Source organism: Sciurus vulgaris, assembly GCF_902686455.1.
Source record: "Sciurus vulgaris genome assembly, chromosome: 19".
NCBI classification, from domain to species: Eukaryota; Metazoa; Chordata; class Mammalia; order Rodentia; family Sciuridae; genus Sciurus; species Sciurus vulgaris.
Genome location: NC_136480.1, coordinates 8,306,936 through 8,319,192, shown reverse-complemented (window position 1 = coordinate 8,319,192; position 12,257 = coordinate 8,306,936). Strand labels below are relative to the sequence as shown.

General features: G+C 48.5%; 1 protein-coding gene across 1 annotated transcript in view; it reads right to left on the bottom strand.

Moving 5' to 3' along the window:
• The window catches only part of ATP2B2 (ATPase plasma membrane Ca2+ transporting 2), a 406,022-nt gene extending 394,793 nt beyond the window's left edge, over positions 1–11,229 (bottom strand). The window contains 1 exon segment of the mRNA XM_079122219.1: positions 11,030–11,229. The gene's annotated coding sequence lies outside the window, so the exon portion shown is untranslated.
• Between the last annotated feature and the right edge of the window lie 1,028 nt (positions 11,230–12,257).

The following is a 12,257-nucleotide window of genomic DNA, read 5'->3' as shown; positions in this document are numbered from 1 at the left end:
AAGGTTGAATGTACAGGTAGTGACAAGGCAGAAGAGGAGCCCAGGACCACAGACCAGGGAGTCAGCTCTAGATCCAATTACCCCCCAAATTACAAAACAAAGAGTAAAAATAAGGCCAGTCATTAGAATATCCCCATTTATTAAATTCTTATAATATGGTAGGCCTTGAACACATTCAATTATCATCATCATTTTACAGATGGAGAAACGAAGCTACAGAAAAGGGAAGTGTTCTGTCCAAGGTCACGCAGCTGTTAATTGACAGAGCAAAGATTTGAAATCAATGCCACAGCCTTAAGCCCACCTTGACTCCTGTTACAAATGCTTCTCCCATCAGGTCTTTTTTTTTTCCCCCCCTTTTGTCTGCACTTTTGCTGAATCAAGTCTTTCCCAGGTCTTTCTGTCAACTTCCAGGCTCCCCTTTGCACACTGACCTCACTATCTGCTGGTCTTTGGTGGCCCTCAATGGCCATCACTTCCCCTTTGCAGACAGGAAGGAGCTTTACAGAACAGATCTGGATTCGCAACAGAACTCACCTCTTCCTGGCTGTGCAATGCTGTGCAACCAACTTCATATTTCGTTTCAGCTCCCCCTAATCCCTGGGACATAGTAGTTCCTCAAGAAGACTCCCCCTTCAGGCTCTCTCCCCCTCACATCTGCTCTCTGAGGACACAGGTGATTTTTCCCACCACATACCTCTGCTCACCACAGTGTTCTGTCTCTGTCTCCTCCTACTTCTCTGGGTACCAGTGGACACCCCTGTTGCACGTTCAGTCTGCATTGGGCCCTGGCCCAATTACACACCTTTCTTTCTAGTGTTCACTACCTAAGTTGCAATGTCCTTGTAGCCAGTGGCATGCCTATGCTCTCTGAAGTACCTAAACCATCCTCCCAAATTGCCAGAGCATTGGGCGTGACTGGTGCATCAAGAATCCTAAATATCAGGATTGGGTGGAGAAACATCTACTGATGCATTTCATCCATTCATCCATTCATTCAATCAGTCAGTTCTTTTCTCAATATCTACCATGTGCCAGGCCCTGTGCCAGCACTAGGATATAGGAAGTAATATGTCCTAACCTCTTTTCTTGCAAGCCCCCCTGACCAGTGAGCAGTCAGTTAGCAGTCACTTGGTGATGCCTCCCCAGGGGCTTCTCTCTCCACCTTACCAGCTGGGAGAGCTCTGATTATGATCACATGCTCCTAGGTCCCTAGCTCACTCAGATAAACCCTGGTCCATTTTTTCCCCATGGGTCCCATTCTCTTGGCAATGATTGGTTTGGGCATGCCATGTGACCCAATTCCAGCCAATGAAACACAAGAGGAAGTTGGCTGGGTGTAACTGAAAAAGAACTCCTTCCTGATTAAAAAAAAAAAAAAAAAGATGCCCTCTGCAGTTTTTCCCCTAGAGGCTTCTCTGCAAAACAGAGATGTAGACTTTCCTCTCAAGGTAGGGTAGGCTTAAATGAGGCTACATATTTGAAAGTACTTGTAACTGCCTGGCTTTGCATGAATTCTGTCACCCACACGTACCCTTGGCCTGGAGAATGGCTCACCTAAAACTGGGCTGGAGCTCTCTTAAACCATCTCCCTGTACTTCCTGCCCACTCTCTTCTACTCTCCACATCTGGGTTCCTACTAACCTTCCAGCCCAGGCATAGTCCCCCATTCACCACTCTTTCTTCAGACCCTTTTGCATGATATCCTCTTTTATTCTTTCACCCCAAATAGTTTATCTGATTCAGTGACTCTGCTCTGGGAATTCATCCTCAGGAGATGCCTGCCCACGTGCCCAGGGGTTCACATTGAGAATGTGACAGTGTTGCCTACAATAGCAAAATTCTAGATGCAAACTAAGTACCCATCTTTTATAAGAGCCACTCATAAAAGATGAATGGAGATATATTTATTGATATTTAAGATGCCCATACTCTATTATTATCTGTGTACCTATCAGTCATAGAGAAATATCTGGAAGAACATTTGACAAAATGTTAACGGGAGCTGGCTGTTCTGTGGCATTTCATCTGAGTTTTTACTTTCTTCTTTATACTTTTTGATACCATTTGAATTTTATATAATCATTATGTAACAGCTCTATAACCAGGGGGAGAAAAAGCTACTTTTATTTTGAAAAGAGAAAAAATACATATAGACTGGCAGCCAAGATCCACCCTCTTTGGGCCATCTTCCCTACAGTCATGTGAGGCAGGATTGGAGAGTCTGCCATGCTCCTGTTAACCTAGAGCCCCCTCCACGATACCTGCCTCTGCCTGGAAACTTCCTAGTGCTGTGAACACAGTACTGGGCCAGGCCAAGCTCTATGGGCTGGAGACTCACTCTCATTGAGCAGGAATCGCTCTCGGTCCTAACTCTGCCTTCTGCGCTTCAAAGAAGAAAACCAAGCCTCCTCTCTCTCCCTCCCCACACTCCCCTCTCTCTCTAGGCACTTGTCACCCTCCAACTCAGACACTCAGCAAGTGACATGATTTTCTGGGTGATGCCCCCTTCAGGGCAGAGCATGAGCAAAAGCCTGGAGATGTGCAAGCACAGGGCCCTCTGTGGGGATGCTATAGGCTAGTGAGACAGCATGGGGAGATCAAACCAAGGCAAAATCAGAAAAGTCCACGTCAACCATGATGGGGAGACTGGCTGTCACCTCACAGGGCAGTGGTCACAGCATATTCAAACACTAAAATTTTCGGCACCATAGATGAAGTAATTAAAAGACTCAAAAATATCTCAGCAAATGCCAGGCACGGTGGCGCACACTTTGTAATCCCAGCGGCTGGCAAAGCTGAGGCAGAAGGATTACCAGTTCAGAGCCAGCCTCAGCAACTTAGTGAGGCCCTAAGCAACTCAGCGAGACCCTGTCTCTAAATAAAATATTTAAAAGGGCTGGGGGTGTGGCTCAGTGCTTAAGCACCCCTGGGTTCAATCCCTGATACAAAAAAAAAAAAAAAAAATTTTTTTTTTTTTTTTTTCAACAAGATGGTACTATTTCAGCCTACACTCTGCCTGAATTAGTTAGTCTAGGCTAAGTGTGTCTGCAGTGACAAATAAATCCAATGTATCAATGGTTTAAAACAAAGGTTTTTTTTCCTCACTGATGCTATAGGGCCATTACAGCATGACTGGGGGCCCTTCCCTCTGGTTTTGACTGAAACAACTAGACTGAGGCTCCATCTCCATGCTGCCCTGATTGCCAATGGAGAAAAAGGGGGAAAGTGACCAACAGCCTGTTGGTTATTAAAGCTTCCATCCAGAAAAGATGCATCACTTCTTTTCAAAGTTCATTTGCAAGACAAATGGTTATAACTAATATCAAAAGGAGAAAGTTTTCCATTTATCATGTGGCTAGGAAGAAGTTGTAGATATTTTGATATTGCTAATGACTAGCCAAATTCCTACTTTTTAAAAGAAAAGAGAGAAGAGGAAGAGGGGAAGAGGAAGAAGAGGACAAGGAAAAGAGGTGACTTGCATTGATTTTTGGAGACAGTAGAACTTTCCAAGACTCATGCTCTTAACTACTCCTGATGGCAATGAGCTTCCATTCATAGAGGCATTGTCCCTAATGCCAGTTCTTATATACTGTATCTCTTATAGACCCCTCCTACATACTGTGCCCTTTTCACATCCTCACCACCGAAGGCTCGCCCATCATGACTACTGGCTCTTTATTCAGTACTTTATTTTCTCAAATAGCATCAGAAGCAGATTTTTCAGTTGAACACAGTTTGATGGTCCATGCTGATATCCCTATGGAACACTGGACAACAATCACAATCAATGGTGGCCTTATCCTAGAGTTCTGTGTTGTTGTTAATGTCACTGTTGTTGGGGGAGTGCTATCTGAATTCATAAGAAACTTTAAAAATCCATCTTATTTTCCTTAACCACCTACTTTGTGCCAGGGCCCAAGAATGCAAAGAAGGAAGGAAGGAAGGCAGAGAGGCAGGCTGCCCCAATCAGTCCCACCTTCTCTAAAGCACAGTGACAACTGGGCAGCAGATGTTGAGACCTGTTTCCTTTGGGGACAGAGCCTATTCTTCTCACAACTTCCCTCTATGAAAGTCTAAAACGTAACTACTTTCCAACCCCCAGCTCACGCAACCTGGAGGAACCTGACAGCAACATCCTTGTACCAGTGGGCTGCTGGCTGCCCTGAGTGGGTGCCACAGTGGTGAGGTCAGCTTGGAACAAGAAATCCACAGCCTGGATTGGAGATCTGGCTTCATCAAGCAAAACCACCTGATGAGGAAAAGAAGCTAATATTTATCAAGGCACATCACAGGTGACTTGTGGTGAGGATGAAGAGACCGGCATATTGGTTGAAAGTGCCCCATCCAAGACAAAGTGCTGTTGGTAAGAAACAGTAATGGCTGACATTGTGAAGAGCTTACTGGGTACTGTTTTGAGGACTTTTGTCTCATCCATGAGAGAGGTATTATTCATATCCTTTTTCACAAATGAGGAGAATGAGAGCCCAGAAGCCACTTACCCAAGATCACATGGACATGATTACAAAGTGCTTTGCTAGGACTGTAATCCCAGAAGGCTTGAACGGTAGTTGCTGCTTTACCTTCAAACTGCTTTCTCTGCAAATGTGGACTAAACTGCCAGATTTCTCCAGACTGCTGCCATTCCTTCCACCCAGGATTGAGCCTGGCAGCCAAGTGCCTCCACAATCCCATACCTGCACCATTCCCTTTCTCTAGTCTGTCCAGAGCTCCAAGAAGGATACCCATGACTTCAGAATCCAGAAAAGTCCCCACCAGGGATGGTGTGAAATGTTCAGGAGATGTTCAGAGACTCCAGAGAGATGGGGAGAGGGGAGACAGCACCCTAGACCTTGGGCATCAGAAGGGGAAATCTGAGACACAACAGCAAGAACAGCAGAAGCCAAATGTCCAGAGGTTAATCATAGGAGTTGAGAGGGCAGGGAGGTGTTGCCAGGATGCCTACAATCTCATTTGCCATGTGACTATGGGCAATTTTCCAAACCTCTCTGGTCCTAAGTTAACAATCTCTGCTTTTATTAAGTAAAGTTGATGATAAAAAGTGTATGGCATAGGCTGGTACACAGCAAGCCCTTAATGGAAGCTACCTGGTTATAGATCCAGGACCATAGTCTTCTCCTTGGGGGTGGGGGAGGAGAGAGAGACAGAGAGAGAGAGAGAGAGAGAGAGAGAGAGAGAGAGAGAGAGAGAGAGAGAGAGGGAGGGAGGGAGGGAGAGAGAGAGAGATGGGGAACAAAGAAGAAACACTGAACCTGAACGGTGGCTTTCCTGTGATTAGAACTACCCATAAAGCCATTGTGCTACTACTTGCAGTCCCGGCTTCATTTCCAGGCAGAAGAATATAAAGAGGACAAAGCATCAGACAGGTACAGATCATTATTTTCACTTTTATCATTGAACAAGGACACACAAACTCATCTGCTCAGTCTTTGTCATGTTCACCTACCAAACCCGCCCCTACCCCATGGCCATTTTCTTAGGCTGAGCCCAGTACGAGCGTTGGTCATTTTCCTAAGTGCCATCTTTTGATTTTTAAATAAGGAGGCAGGTTACCCCATCACTACAGAATCCTGCCTAGATGTTACATTACAGCGTAACAATGTTTATAGCACCTGAGCTGGTGCCAGAAAACACCGGGAGGCATTCTGTTTCATGCTTTTAAAACCAAAGGGTCTTCTCCTCACTTGGTAATGAGGTTAGACCAGGCTCGCTCAGCACCTACCCTGCATCCCCGACATTTCTTTTCTAACTCAGAGCTGCTTCCTGTTACTTAGGAATCTGATGAAAGCTATGGGGTCCCCTCTCCTTATACCCCACAAAATGCACAGCCTTATAAGATACTATGTTTGGTGGAGGGAAGGGTTTTACAGTCTTCTGCAGGAACATCCCTGGTCCTTCCAAACTTCCTCACTCCCCTTCCCTAAGAGGAGAATCCTCAGAGTTCACTCTGCCTTCCCAGCCCCTCCCTAGCTCCGCCCCATGGAGGAGGAGTCTTATCTTATTGGCCAACTTGGGAAGAAGGGTGGGGGCGTGGTCATCTGAACTGCCCCCCCTCCTCTTGGGAGGGAGCTTGCTGGCCTGAAAGCTTGTCCTCTGCTCTACCCTCCTTACCTAGGGGGGACCTCCATGTGGACGCCCTCACAGAGGTCGCTTCCAAGGCCCCCATTTGACACCTGTCCCCAAATTGAAGCCTTGACCTCTAACTTCACCTCTATTGTATCCAGGAGAAAAATCATGCATTTGTCTCTTGGTATCCTCAGGACATTGGTTCCTGGGCACTTCCCCATGCCAAAATCCACAGATGCTCAAGTTCCCTCCTATGACATTGTGTATTTACACTGAACTTTCACACATACTTTAAATCATCTCTGGAAGATACCTAATATGAGATAAATGCTATCAAAGTAGTTGTCATACCATATTGTTTAGACAAAAATGATAAGGAACAAAATTTGTACGTGTTAATACAAAGAATTTTTTTCCCCAGTTTCTATCTGTGGTTGTTGGAATCCACAGATGTGGAACCTGTGGATGGGGAGGGTCAGCTGTATTTTCTTCCTCCACTTTCCATCCCTCAAACTGCTGTAGATATGTAGAGAAGAGATTATAGTTATGAGGGCCCCTCATGCACAGTCCCAACTCCTGCCATTTCCAAGAAGTTTGGAATAGCACACACCTTAACCCAGCATCACCTCACCAGGTGAGTGATTTTTGTCTGAGCTCTTAAACTTAAATCTCTTTGAGTTTCAGTTTCTTCATCTGTCAAATGGGGAATTGTAATAACTGTTTCTTAGTTTCTGCATTTGGTGCTTGACGTCCTGGGGCTTTGCTGACCCAGGAGGAACTTCTCCTCCCCACCCCAGGGATGGTCAGTTCCTAGAAAGAGTAAAAGACTCACCTGTGAAAGTATGCCTTTCATATGCAAGTCACCAATCAAGAGCCCACAGACCCAGACACCTTTATGGAACTCTGGTATTCTGGGTCACTCATTTCCCCCTTTGTCATCCAGGGCCTGGTGCCAGACAACTAGGGACAGCCATTATGCCCCAGAGTCTGCTGAAATGATAAAAACTGCTTCCCCTGCCTCCCTGGTGCCTTCCCGAGGAAGCCGCAACAAAGGCTCTGCCCCTACTTTCTGCTTGCTCCCTCTGCCTCCTGCCTGCCCCTGGGACTTCCCCAGGCCTTGCCTGGTGTGGCATGCCCTCTCCTCTTGGGAACTGTAACTGTCTTCTCTATGGCAGCTGTCTCCTGATCTGTTGGCCTTAACACGCCTGAATAATAATACACCTACGTTTTAAAACAGGGATAAGATCACCTCCCTCATATGACTGCCATGAAGATTAAGACAGATAAACAGAAAACGGTTTCACAGAGCATCTGACATATAGCAGGGACTTTCATTCATTTTGTAATTTTTAAAAATTTATTATTTTTTTTCAGTGCTACACCCCAGCTACAGCAGGCCATTTAAAATGTTACTTTCTTTTTTTTCTCCTACCTCTATCTTTTCCCCCTCTTTCTATCTCTTCTGACCCTCAACTCTGTTCCTCCCGAGATAAGCTACCTAATTTGTAGGACCCAGTGTAAACTGAAAAATCTCAAAAATTACCGAAGTTTGCGACATGACGACTGGAGAACATTAAATCAAGTGCAAGGACCCTTTTCAGCACCAATCTCACCCACAAACTGGCCCTGCTCCCTCCTCTTTCCCTCCTTTCCATCGACTTCTCTTCTGCTTCCTAAATCTTTCTAGCCTGACTTTCCAATCCCAGGTCCTAAAAGTTAGGACCAAAACTCCCTCTTTGTTCTTTGTTACCAGATTCAAATTTTTAGATACCATCCAGCTTTAATAATTCCACTTAATTGGGGAGAGAGGAAAGGAGGTCAGTCTAAATTAACAAGAAGTCTGAGAAATAAGTCATCACTAAAGAAATGCAGTTCTACTGCTCTCAGATTTATATGGCAACAGAGGTGACATAAAGAGGAGGGAAGGGAGGAGGAAGTTAGAGCTTCTGGTATGTGATTTAATAAATGGAAAAGATTTAATTTATAATGAGACTATTTCTTATTTGCAAACGATGATGCTAAAACCCCTCTCCCTCAACCAGGTTAATATTTCTCTTCTTGGCAATCGATTTGCTTGGCAAAATCTCTTTGCTGCTACAGGCTGATAAAATCCATCTGCACTGATTCTGTATAACAAAATGACTTCCATGACCTTGCAGGTAGTCCATAGTATAGATTAGGTTATGGAAAAGTCAAACAGAAATTCTGTACAACGAATTCTCTCTCTTGCTCCCTCCTACCAAATAGTTAAATCTTCAGAGCATTCTAAAATTCAGAAGGTCTCACTTGCCATCCCAAAACCATGCTTGGACTTAAACTTTGCTGGTTTCTAGTGTTTCAGAGCTAACACCTGTCCTATCACAATTGGATCTGAACCAATTTGCGGGGTGGTGTCCCCAGTCTGTATACCTCACACCTCTAAGCTTCAGCACCCCCGGTCTGGAATGGTTCAGGCCCCCCACCACTACCATCACCAACCTCCGACCTTCACAGTTCTGTCAAATCCCAACTTACATTTCAAGGTCCAGAATAAAGGAAGGGCCCCTCCTCCACAAAGCTATCTGATTTTTCCAGGCAGAATTTGTCTCAATGGCTGCTTCTTCTACAACACATCAATTACAGCATTTGTGCTACTGGCTACCAGTCATCTGAGGCCCTCTTTGAGAGAACTATGAGCACCTTGGGCTCTGGTGTCACCATCTTTGGGAGGCTGTGCAGCCTATCAGTTAAGTAGTGGAAGAGATCCCAGCACTACAACTACCAAGGACATGCTCATGGTAATGCCAACTTCATGGCCTGGTGCAGATTAAATCAGTTGACAACCCAGGCGTGCTTAGCCACAGAGCCTGGCAAAAAGCAAATCCTCAAAAAATATTAAGAGCTCTCCTGGACACGGGCCTGTAAACTCCTCAAGGTTGCAGGGGAGCCATGCATCCCAGTGTGACTGACCCTTCCTGTTTATGCCTGTTTATTTATTGGTCATGCCCCTCTTATTCAGAAGTACCTCGGTTTGGATGATAAGTTATATAGCCAGGTTACATGACTGGAACTTGGGTCTGTTTTACTTACCAATGTGCCCCTGGCATATCAAATAGTGCTTAGCACATAGCAGGTACATAATTCAAATTTGTCACATGAATGAATGTATCTCCAGAGCCTAGCAAATGCCTGGAATATGGTAGGAACTTTATTGCTAGTTATGGTTGATCTTTGGGTTAACTCCAAGTAGTTTTTCATTTAGACAAGAATCAAGGTTTGGTTGAGTGAGTGAGTGAGTGAATGAAGAGCCCCACTCCCCACCTTCCTACCATCTCCTCTGTTGCCAGGAGTACCCTGGTGGGGGGGGGGGGGGGGATAGTGTCAGATGCAGGGTGTGGTGAGGGCATGCTCCTCAGACTATGTGGCAAGAGGGTCTCTTCCTGGGGCTGCAGCAAGGCCCTGTCTTCATTTCCCAGTTAGAAATAAGGTCTTGATTTCTCTATGGAAGCAACAGGAAAGCACAGCCCAGAGTTAGCCAGGTACAGCGGGTTCCTGAGGGTGCTGGTTCTGGAACATTGAAGAGACACAGGTGCCAGCAGGGGCTGCCCACACCAGCCCACACCACCACAGGGGAGAACCTGTCTAATCTAGGTGCCAGAAGCAGAAGGAAGAGAATGGAAATGATCAACCTTCTCTGCCCTTCCTTCCAGGCTCAGAAGGAAAACTCATATGCAGGTAGCCAAAATATTTTGGCCACAAACCATGCATTGAGCATGATGGTAAGAACATTAATTACCTCAATCATCAGAAAAGCCCAGTGAGGTGGCTTCTCCTGTTTGACATGGGGGAAACTGAGTCAGAGCAAGGGAGCAATTTTTCAGTCACACGGCTAGTAAAAAACAGTGTCCCAGAGCCCAAACCCCTCAGGTATAGAAACCAAACAGGAGTCTTCGTCATCTACCTTAACCCATCACAAGAAAGCCCAGTTTTCCATGTTCTTCTGACTGTGTGACCTTGAGGTGGCTCACCCTCTCTGGGCCTGGTGTCCCTTTTCTGAGGCTAATGTTCCAGGAGGCTTTGTTTCTAGAGCTAGGACAGCCCTGACCACCAGGATGTCCCTTTCTCCTGAGGCCACAGGGCAGCAGGGATGACCAGGCCCTGGGTGAATCCAAGTGTTCAAGAACTTATGGTCCACTGTGAGTGCAGGAAGCATACCTGCCCAAGTCCCCTTTTCCAAGGAGTCTTTGACACCCGCCTGAAAAACATGACATTGCGGAGGATCTGAAAGCTCTACTTACTAAGGAGGGGCTTCTGAGCGCTTGTCACCAGGTGGAGGACTGGCACGTGTTTAGGGAAGGGAGGTGAGCAGGATGGGGAATGCCTGGAAAAGGAGGTGAGGCCAGAGATGCAAAAGGCACTTTGCTCTGGGTCCTCAGCACCTCCACTCTTAGAGACTGGAGGGAAGAAGACCCCAGCCCAGGGTCAATGTCCATAGCTCTGGACATGTCCCCGATCTGAAGGAAATAGCTAGAAGAAAGGAGGGGAGGGGAAGTCAGGTAAAGGAATCAAAGCCAGCAGGAAAGGTGGAAATTGGGGGGTTCTAGCACCATGGACGACCCCCCCCCCCCCGCAAGTTCAGCGCAGCTGCTCAGCCCAGAAAGTTTGCGCGCGACAGTCGCGAGGCGCGCCCCCTCCCCGCAATCGCAGGTGCTGGGTCCACAGGCGGGCGCCCACCCAGGCTGGCCCCGCCCGCCTTTTGGTGCCCGCTCAAGGTCACTGCTGACAAGGCGCCTGCCTCCGCGGAAAGAGGGGACCCAGGACCAGCTTTGGATAGAGCTCGGACTCTTGACTGGTGAGGATCCTCAGGGCGAGCGCCATGAAAGAGAAGCCAGCAGGGAAGGAGGTAGAGACCTAAGGAGCAGGGAAGAGGCCCAGAGCCCCGGGCGGGCCGCCCCTGCCTCACCTGCGCCGGCTCCGGGAGCAAGATGCTGCCGCCTCCGCTGCCGCTGCCGCTGCCGCCGCCACTGGTGCGCGCCCGGCCCGGCCCGGCCCGGCCCGGCCCCACTGCGGCTGCGGCTCCTCAGCCGCGGCTGCCCCGCGCTCGCCTCGTCCCGCGGCCCCGCCGCCGCCCGCCTGCCTCCTTCCCTCCGCCGCCGCCTCTGCCACCGCTGCACTGCGCTCTGCCCGCCTCCCTCCTCCTCCCTCCTCCCCACTCCCTCCGCCCCCGCGCGCTCCCCTCAGGCCCTCCCCAAACTCTGCACGGACAGCGCCCCCCTGGACCCAGAGCGCACCGTCCCATCCGCGCCCCCTCCACTCTCGCACTTGGGGCGTCTGGAGATGGGTCTCCAGCTTCTCCCCCGGGCGCCATCTCCAGGTACCTCCATCAGCACCAGCCCCTTACTCACCCCACCCCCACCCGCAGCCTGGCCCTTAAAGGCACCCCTCCCCACTCTTCTCCACGGGTCACAGTGCCCCAAGGCTCCCCAGCACACAAAATCTGTGGACCAGTCAAACAGGGTGGAGTGCACAGGGGTGTGGAGCTGACATAGGGAGGCTAGCTCGGGAGCAGGAAACTGGAGGACCACTCCTAGGGAGTTTAGCCCAAGGGTTCTTAGACTGTTCAGGAAAGAAGAGGGGAAAGAACAAAGGTACCCGCTGGCCCCAGCCTCCTGCCTGGCCCTGGTTAGAGCCTGAGGAGTCCAGGACAGAGGCCCCAGCCTGAGGAGAAAGTTGAAAACCCCAGGCACACACCGAAAGTACCTCCCCAAGGCAGGCTTCCCCTCCTTGGCGCAGGCCCCAGTAGCTGAAAAGCTGAGCTCCACCAGGAAGCCCGACAGGCCACCTGACTCCCAGTGCCTGGGTCTGCTCCATGGCATCAATTAATCATGCCCGCTCGCTTATTTATTTATTGGCTTTATAAAAAGCCGAGTGCACTACTCACAAGGAGAGAGGAGAAGATGGGTCCCCACCCGGTGGGGTGGAGAGGGGAGAACCAGATCATGGTACACTCCCCTCCTCTGGCCTTGACTTAATGAGGGAGGATCTTGGGGAGACCCTGGGGTCTGGGTGTCTCCAACACCTGCTTCCTGAGAATGGCTGGGACCTTGCCACCATTCAGAGCACCCAAATTGACCATGGCCTGCATTCTGCAGTCCTAGGGTGAGGCAGGGTTACTCACTAGTGGGGGCTTA